Source organism: Cervus elaphus, chromosome 5 (genome assembly GCF_910594005.1).
Source record: "Cervus elaphus chromosome 5, mCerEla1.1, whole genome shotgun sequence".
Lineage (NCBI taxonomy): Eukaryota > Metazoa > Chordata > Mammalia > Artiodactyla > Cervidae > Cervus > Cervus elaphus.
In genome coordinates, this window is record NC_057819.1 from 106,291,606 (window position 1) to 106,300,540 (window position 8,935).

An 8,935-nucleotide genomic window follows, 5' to 3' on the forward strand; every position below is an offset into this window, starting at 1 on the left:
CCGCCTGCAATGCAAGAGACACAGGTTCAATCCCTGGGTCAGGGAACATCCCCTGGAGACGGAAATGGCAACCCACTCCAGTATTCTCGCCTGAAAAGTCCCTTGGACAGAGGAGCCTGATAGGCTACAGTCCAAAGGGTCGAAGAGTTCGACAGGACTGAGCAACTAACACACACCCGGGAAATCAACCGTGAATTTTCACAAAGTGACAATACTCGTGTATCTGGCTCCCAGACCGAGAAAGACGTTAGCATCCCTCTTCCAGTGCATTTTTGAGATGAGATTATACTGTACATAACTTTTTTTTAATATTCTCACTTGTCACTATATGTCCCCATATGTTAGTTAATACATTTCCTAGCATAATTTTAGGGCAGGGCTTCCCAGGTGGCACTAGTGGTAAAGAATCCTCTGCCAATGCAGGCAATGCCAGAAATGCGGGTTCAATCCCTTGGTCAGGAATATCCGCTGCAGGAGGAAATGGCTACCCACTCCAGTATTCTTGCCTGGAGAATCCGATCGACAGAGGAGCCTGGCGGGCTACAGTCCATAGGGTTGCACAAAGTAGAACATGACTGAAGCATCTTAGCACACGATGTATTGTAATTTTAAAGGGCTCATTGATCACTTCATGGGAATCCTGAGTCCCTGCTTTTGAACAGTACTTTTCCTTTTTATTGGATAAGAAAGGCAAAACTATTTAATAAGTGAGTAAATATGCTCCTAAGTTAAAAAGGTAGAAGTAAGAAAGAGCGCTCTCCTGGCCTGATTAAGAACAAGAGGCATCAGTTAATTAAATAACTGCCAGGACATCTGAAGGTCCTGGCATTCTTTAGAGAAGGAGAAAGGGAAGCCTTTATGGGAGGAAGGAAAACTGTGTCTGGTGCTCGGGGTCGGGGGATGGGGTGGGCAGTGTAGGTTGGAGTGGGCAGCTGAGACCACCAGAGCTTCTACTTGTCAATGGAAAGGGATTGCGGCAGTCTCTGTGTTTGTGGCCGCGTATGACATTGGAAGCATTTGGGGTGGACCCAAGGTCATCAGGGCATCAGAGACTGGAGGCTCCATCCCTAATCTTCCAGGAAAAGGGCCTGCCAGCCCACAGCACCATTGCTGGTTCCGTGTCCAGATGCCAGGTAGCCAGAGCCCCGAGTCACCTCCTTATCGCTTTTGATGGCCCAGGGGTGAGGTGTACCCTGCTGGGGGTGGAGGAGGAATGGGGGGCTGAGAGAGGAGAGGGAGTGAAGGAGCTCTGGATGCACCTTCAGGCTGGTCACTCCCTCGCGTCCCTCCTCCCCACAAGCCTCCAGCCCTGGCCACACAGCAGGTCACTGTGAGGAGGAGCCAGTGCCTTTCCCACAGATGTCGGGTGTCGAGGGCTCAGAATCTCCTGGAAAGAATGCCTCAACCCAAGGAAAGGTCAGAGACACCCTTGAAACCTGACTCAGAGTTCTGGGCCCCTCCTCCTGGATGTGGACACAAACCTGAAGTGTGATTGCGCTGTGCATGCGCCCCTTACAGGCCAGTGCAGTGATGCACTCGGATGGAGGGAAGGCAGAGGTTTGTACGGGTGGCATCCGGGGGCCCTTTTAAAAGTGAGCGCCGTCCCCGCCAGGACAGAGGGGAGCGAAGGAGTGAGGCAGGCATGCAGTTGTGCAGCATCAGTCAGGTCTTCTTTTTTCCCTTGGTCCTGCCTCGGGTTTATCGGACCCATGCCCGCTGCAACGGGAGCATGGAGTCTTAACCACTGACTAGCTAGGGAAATCCTCCAGGGTCAACTCCTCTTAAAACTTGGCTTGTTTGTTCATCATGGATTTTTTTGCATCTATTTGTATTTTTTGACCACACCTGAGGCATGGGATCATAATTCCTCCACTAGGGATTGAACTCGCAGCCCATGCCATGGAGGCCGGGAGGCTTAGTCCCTGGGTCCCCAGGGAAGTCCAACAATTTTTATTTTTCAAAAGACTGCATTTAAAAATTTTATCTTATTAAAAAATTTTTTTAAACTTAAAAACTTCAACTGTGGAGATAAGCCCCCACCCCTCGGAGAATGCCTCACTTGCTTCACCTTAGTTCCAGCCCTGCTGTTCACCAAAATTCTGCTGATGCCCAGAAATAAAAAAGAACTGCTTCCTTATTTTAGAACTAAACTCTATTATGCGGGATGGGGAATACATGTAACTCCATGGCTGATTCATGTCAATGTATGACAAAACCCACTGAAATGTTGTGAAGTAATTAGCCTCCAACTAATAAAAAAAAAAAAAAAAAACAACTCTATTTGCCAAAAAAAAGAACAACAAAAAAAAACTCCTGCAAAATATAGAAATTTTCAAAATGACAAAACAGTCAATGTCCAATTAAATACAAAAAAGGGATAACTGCCATCAATGACAAAGGTGTATGGGGAAATAGATATTCTCACTCAAGACTGGAAAAGAACATAAACTGGAACTAGCTCTTTGGATTGTAACGTGGCACATGTTTTAAAAATGCTTCTGTCCAAACATCTGCCCTTCTAGAGAACAGGTACTAAAGAACCAGTTAAGGATGGATGGGAAGATGTATGTGCAGATCATTCTCATCAGAGCTGTGTTGGTGACAGTGAAACCCAAGATCCACAGCTCAGTCTAATTTCCAAGGGAGTGAGCACAGGGGCTGGACTTGGCAAGTGCTTATGTTTATGAGCTCCCTAAATAAAGAGACGTTGTATTGAGACTCCAGGGGTAACTGTTATGGAGGAAGAATGCAGTGATGGGACATATAATTGTTCACTGCAACGACTTCCCTGGCAACCCAGTGGTTAAACTTTGCTTCTAATGCAGCATGTTGTTCTGCCAAAAGTTTTAACTTTCATCTCAGGTTCAAAGGATTTGTTAACAAAAGTAATCACTTGTTGCAAACAAATGAACAATGTCAATATTTATTAGAGAATTATCTACCTTACTTTCAATATATTAACATTAAAAGAGAAATAGAAACAGCAGAGGATACATCATCAGACTGGGTTTTAACCAACATCCAGACTTAAACAGCATTGGGAAATCCCGTGTCACAGCAAGTCCGGAGTCTGAACTGGGAAAAGGTCCCAGGCAGTGAGCCCGCTTCGTGGGTGAGACTTCAAAACTTCAGTTCTGAGGTTCCTGCTTAAAATTCCAGGCCACAAACTGATATAGCCATCAATCTGTGAGCAAACTTCAGGTTTCATGTTAATGCTGTCTGTTTTATCTTGTGAGCATTGATATTCTCCAGGCCCGGGAGACTGGTTGGATCTCCGTGGCTCAGGAGAATTCCAAGACTCACTCCCTATCTTATCTATGATGCAAGTGCAGGCAGGCACGTAGCCAGGGTGGCATCCAAGCAGAGTAGGGATAATTCAGAGGCCTGCTCTGCTTTCTTTGTCTCTGAAGCCTGAACAAGACTTCAATCTTAATTCCCCTAACAGTGGTGCAGGTTCAATCCCTGATCCCACATGCCTTGCAGCCAAAAAAACCGGAACATAAAACAACAGAAGCAATGTTGTAACAAATTCAATAAAGGCTTTTACAATGGTCAACAACAAAAAAAAAACTTAAAAATTGTTTTCATTAGAAATATTAGAAACCAATGTTGGGTAATCTGGAGGCCCAGGCCAAGGACAGGACTCCTCCAAGCTGTGGCCTCCTGATTAATTGAGAAGAAAAGCCACTACATCCCATGATGGGAGAAGGATGTCATGAAAGTTTTAAAAATGCAGATTTGGGGATAATGGAAGAAGTTTTCACATACTGCGGTATGGGAAAGTCATTCAGGTTTATACAGGAGTTAACTTGAATTTGATGCTAACCAGAACAGCCTGTTTATGGCCTATCAAATGTACATTGTACATCTGCTTTGATCATTAACGGGTTCACAGACCAGAAGCAAAGAATGTCCATGTTAAAAATATATATATATATATTAAAAGACTCCCCTCCTGGGACGCCAGTGTTGGTTTCTCCTTCCATGGTAAGACTCCCTTCCCAGGCACCAAGGCGATTCTACTCGCTGTGTATTTGCTCATCTGTTTTTTGAAACCTTGAAGGAATGTACCCTGGACTTGTTTGATGTCCTTTGTTCTGACAAGATATAAAACTGCGCTGAAAACCATGCTTCTCCGAAGCAGCTCCTCCAAGGCTGTCTCCCAGGCTACAGTTCTGTTTGACTCAAATAAAACTCTTGTCATTCCTGTTATACTCTGGTTATTATTTGTGTTGACAGGGAGTCTTGAATTTCAGGCATTTCTATTTTCATGACGATTTTGTATTATGCCAGGTTTTCCTTCATTGCTCTGTGCCTCGAAAACCTTGATTAGGAAAAAAAGCCCTCCCTCAAAACAGGAAAATTCAAGAGGATTACAGTTGAAAGCAGTCTGTACCTCCCTGCCTGTCCCTCCCTTTTAAAGCTTCTGTGACCCTCTTAGGTTTTGGTTTTGCTGAGGATGTGGTGCGGTATAAACCCAAGTAAGTCTGGCTGGGCTGTCAGGGCTCAAATGTCTTCACTGATCTAATGAGAAGGTTGCCATGCTTGTTTGTGGTCAGGGGAGACTGGGGCAGTGTGGTTGTCCTTTACCTTGGAGATGGAGAGCTGAAAGCAGAAAGTTCTGTCTACAGGTCATCAGCTGTGGGTGCAGCTAGCGAGGACGAGGGTCCTGTCCAGTTATTCCATGTGACAATAAGTGTGACTTTCTCAACTTTGCCCCATGTGACAGTGTTGACTATACTTGTTTCTGGAGATGTTCTTCAGCCTGGAGATTTTTTTTTTTTTTTTTTAATTTATTTGGTCTTAGTTGTGGCACTTGGGATCGTCAATCTTCTACTACTAAAAGAATTTTTTAAATTAATTATTTATTTTTGTCTGTGCTGGGTCTTCACTGATGCCTGGACTTTTCTCTAGTTGAAGCAAGTGGGGGCTGTTCTCTAGTTGTGGTGCATGGGCTTCTCATTGTGGGGGTTTCTCTTGTCGTGGAGTATAGGCTCTAGGGTATGTGGTCTCAGTAGTTATGGATACCAGACCAGGGATTGAACCTGTGTCTCCTGCATTGGCAGGTGGATTCTTTGCCACTGAGCCACCAGGGAAGCCCTTCTTTTCCTTTTTAAAAAATATATTTATTTGTTTATTTGGCTGCATTGGTCTTGGTTGCGGAATGTGGGCTCTAGTTCCCCAACCAGGGATCAAACACAGGGCCCCCTGCAATGGGAGGGCAAGAGTCTTAGCCACTGGATTACCAGGGAAGTCCCCAGCCTAGAGAGAGCCTTGGCATTTTACTAAATCAAAGACCCTCCTGGCTGTCACTCACCAGATGCAGCTGATGGGAACTGGGTGCTGCACACACAGAGAGGCCTTGATGACAGACAGGGCCCTGAAATTCCATCAACAGCCAAATGGAGACAGTGCCATCCTCTGGCACTGTCTGGCACTAAAACACCTGTCTTCCAACATGGAAGAACGATAAAAGGAAGAGCCTGTCCCTATTCATCAGGATTTAAATATGGATTTAAACTTAGACAAGGAACATTACTGTGGAAGATTCCCTCTACCAAGGAGGTGGCAAGCGTACCAGTCCTGTCTTTGCCACCTACTATCTGTGTGACACCAGACAAGTCACCCAACTTTTCTTTGCCATGGAGTCCTCAATTCCAAGGGCTTCCCAAGATGGCTTAGTGGTAAAGAACCTGCCTAACAGTGCAGGAAACACAGGAGATGCAGGTTCCATCCCTGGGTCTGGAAGATTCCCTGGAGGAGGAAATGGCAACCCACTCCCAGTATTCTTGCCGGGGAAATCCCATGGACAGAGGAGCCTGGCAGGCTACATTCCATGGGTTGCAACATGCCTCTATCTAAACTGTGATATAATAAATAAAATAATAATAATAAAAGGATTGTAAGCCAAGTAATGCTTTGAAAACGAGCTCCAAAGAGCACAATATGTTTCTAAAAAGATTTTTTTTAGTTGCAGCAGGGGGATATCTAGTTTCCTGACCTGAGATCGAATCTGTCCATCCCACCCCCCCTGTATTGGGAGCTCGGAGTCAACGAACAGGACCACCGGGACTTCCCTGTTTCCTGATTCTTAGAGTGTCTACTATGCTTCCACAGACATCAGAGTTCATGACTGTGGGGCTGTCAGGACTGCCCAGGGCTGTGGGGTGAGATGTGGTTTAACCTAATGCTGGGCTCTCTCCAGGCACAAGCAGTAAGCAAGCCTGCTGTCAGTGCTTACTCAGAGTCATGTAAGCTGGAAGATGGCTACCGCACAGCCCCTACTCCACCTTACATTCTTGTGTTATTTCTCTCCCTCTTAAAAATGTATTGTTCTTCTCTGATTAGACATTAATGGAGTCCAACCAAATCACCCTATTTGGGTCCCCAGGACAGCCAGTGTGACCTTGTACTATCTGACGGATATGTAAATCAGGGAATCATCAACACAAAAATGATTCATAAACCTACTCCGAGTCATCTGGAAACTCAGATCTTTGCAATTTTATCACTTTTATGAGGACCTACCACATCCCTGGCACCACAGTACACATTTTACTCTTTGGCTGCATTGGGTCTTTAATGAGGCTGGTAGGTTTCTCTCGTTGTGGAGCATGGGCTTAGCTGCCCTGTGGTATGTGGGATCTTAGTTCTGGGACCAGAGATTCAACCCTCATCCCCTGCATTTCACGGGTGAAGTCTTAACCCCTGGACTACCAGGGATGTCCCAGTAGGTATTTTATTTGTTACCTAATTTAGTCTTCACAACCAATACACTCCTGAATTCTTCATGGAACTCTGCCTTTTTCTATGGTTGAATGGTCTGTCAGTCCCCATAAATGGCTGCTCTCTTGCTCTCTGTACATCCCATGCCCCACTGGCCCTGCCTCACCTTTATGCTATGCAAAAGATTGCTTCTCGTCTATTTTTTAAAAAATATTTATTTATTTAGCTGCTTCAGGTCTTAGTTGCAGCACAAGGGCTCATCATTTCACACAGGGACTCTAGCTGTGGCTCATGGGCTTAGTTGCTTCATGGCATGTGGGCTCTTAGGTCCCTGACCACAGATCGCACCTGAGTCCCCTGCATTCTTAACAACTGGACCACCAGGGAAGTCCCTGCATCCCCATCTTAATCTTCAAGTTTAATCAGGAATCACCAGAATGATCAGCCTGTGTGTGTGTGTTAGTTGTTCAGTCGTGTTCGACTCTTTGCAACCCCATGGACTGTAGCTTGCCAGGCTCTGCTGTCCATGGGATTCTCCAGGCAAGAATACTGGAGTGGGTTGCCATTGCCTTTTCCAGTGATCAGCCTGACCCCCAGCTAAAATTTGTTCCAGCCCAAGGACCAGAATGGCTCCAGTATGTTTGGTCATCATCAGGAGACATCAGCCTTCATGACTGCTGCTAACTGAGAGCTGTGTGGGAGTCCTCCTGTTGACCAAGGGGTGCTTGAAACGTCATGCTCCTACAACTGACAGCAGCCCCCCTCCAGTGAAGACTGCTGCCATGTCCTACTTGACCTCCCCTGTACTCGGTGGGGAGTTGCTCCAGGACCTTTGCTTCTGACCTATTAAGGTGACCGTCCAAAAAACACTGATGCCTCTGTCACTGTCTACAGGCTCTTTCTTTCATCTCATTGCTGGGCAGTTACAAGCACCACAGGACTGAAGGATACAGGTCAGCAAGTCTTTCTGCATTTTCCTCCATTCTTTCTCATGTGAAATAACCCCCCTGGAAGAGCCTTGTGCTATTTTTTAACTTTCCCAGAAAGATTTTTCTGCTTTGGGCGTCCATTCATACTGTCACAGTATAAGGACTCTGCCATTTTTGCAGAGATATTTTTGAATGTTTAATCTGTTGTTCAGTCTATCTATAGCTTCTCTATCTGAAGGGAAATGTTCCTAGAATAAAACAGGAATAACTGTAGGCTCCCAAAACGCTTCTAAAAATTTCAGCCCAGGACTGAGGGCCTCAACCTACTCCAGAAAAAACACCAGAAACCCAATCCCAGGGTTCCTCGGGAAAGAACTGCACTCTCCACACCTTTGGGAGCTGAGAGTTCTAAACTCTATATTTTAAAATATTTATTTTTCACTGATGACCCAGAGGGACGGGATGGGGAGGGAGGTGGGAGGGGGGTTCAGGATGGGGAACACATGTAAATCCATGGCTGATTCATGTCAGTGTATGGCAAAAACCACTACAATATTGTAAAGTAATTAGCCTCCAACTAATAAATATAAATGAAAAAGAAAAGAGGAAAAGAAAAAAAAATAATATTTATTTTTGGCGGCATTCGGTCTCAGTAGTTGCACTCCGGTTTCTCCCCACTGTGGGGCACATGCCCAGGAGTTGCAGCCCACAGGGTTAGCTGCCCCCCAGTTCGGGGTATCTAGTTACCCGGGGTAGGGGTAGGGGTAGGGGTTAGGGTTAGGGATGGAACACGCACCCGCTGCACTGGAAAGCGGATTTTTAACCACTGAACCACTCAGTTCCTACACTCTTAACTCAGTTTCTTTATGGGTGTTTCCGGAGGTTCAGTGCGCTCCAGGCTCAATGTGTCCCCGGGCTGTAGCGCCTTCCCGCGGGCCATCAGTGTCCTTTTTGTGCCTACGGCGCCCGGCCCACCCGAGCCGAGGACAACTCTCCTCCAAACCGCGCCCCCGTCCTGCTCCCCGGGAAGGAGGCGGCAGAAGGTGCGGAGGCGCAGGTGGGTCCCGCAGCACTCGCGTGCCACGCCCAAGCCTGGTGGCGGTGGGAGGTGGGCGAGGCCAGGCCTCAGCCCCCTGGCGCAAGACCCCCGACCGCAAGGAGGACGCATGCAGGCAATGAGCTTGGCCTCTAGCGCCCACCGCACCTGCCGGCAGCCAATCCCGCGGCGGCTCCGCGAGCGCCTGAATGGGGCGCGGTGACGTCATGCACCCATGTGACCA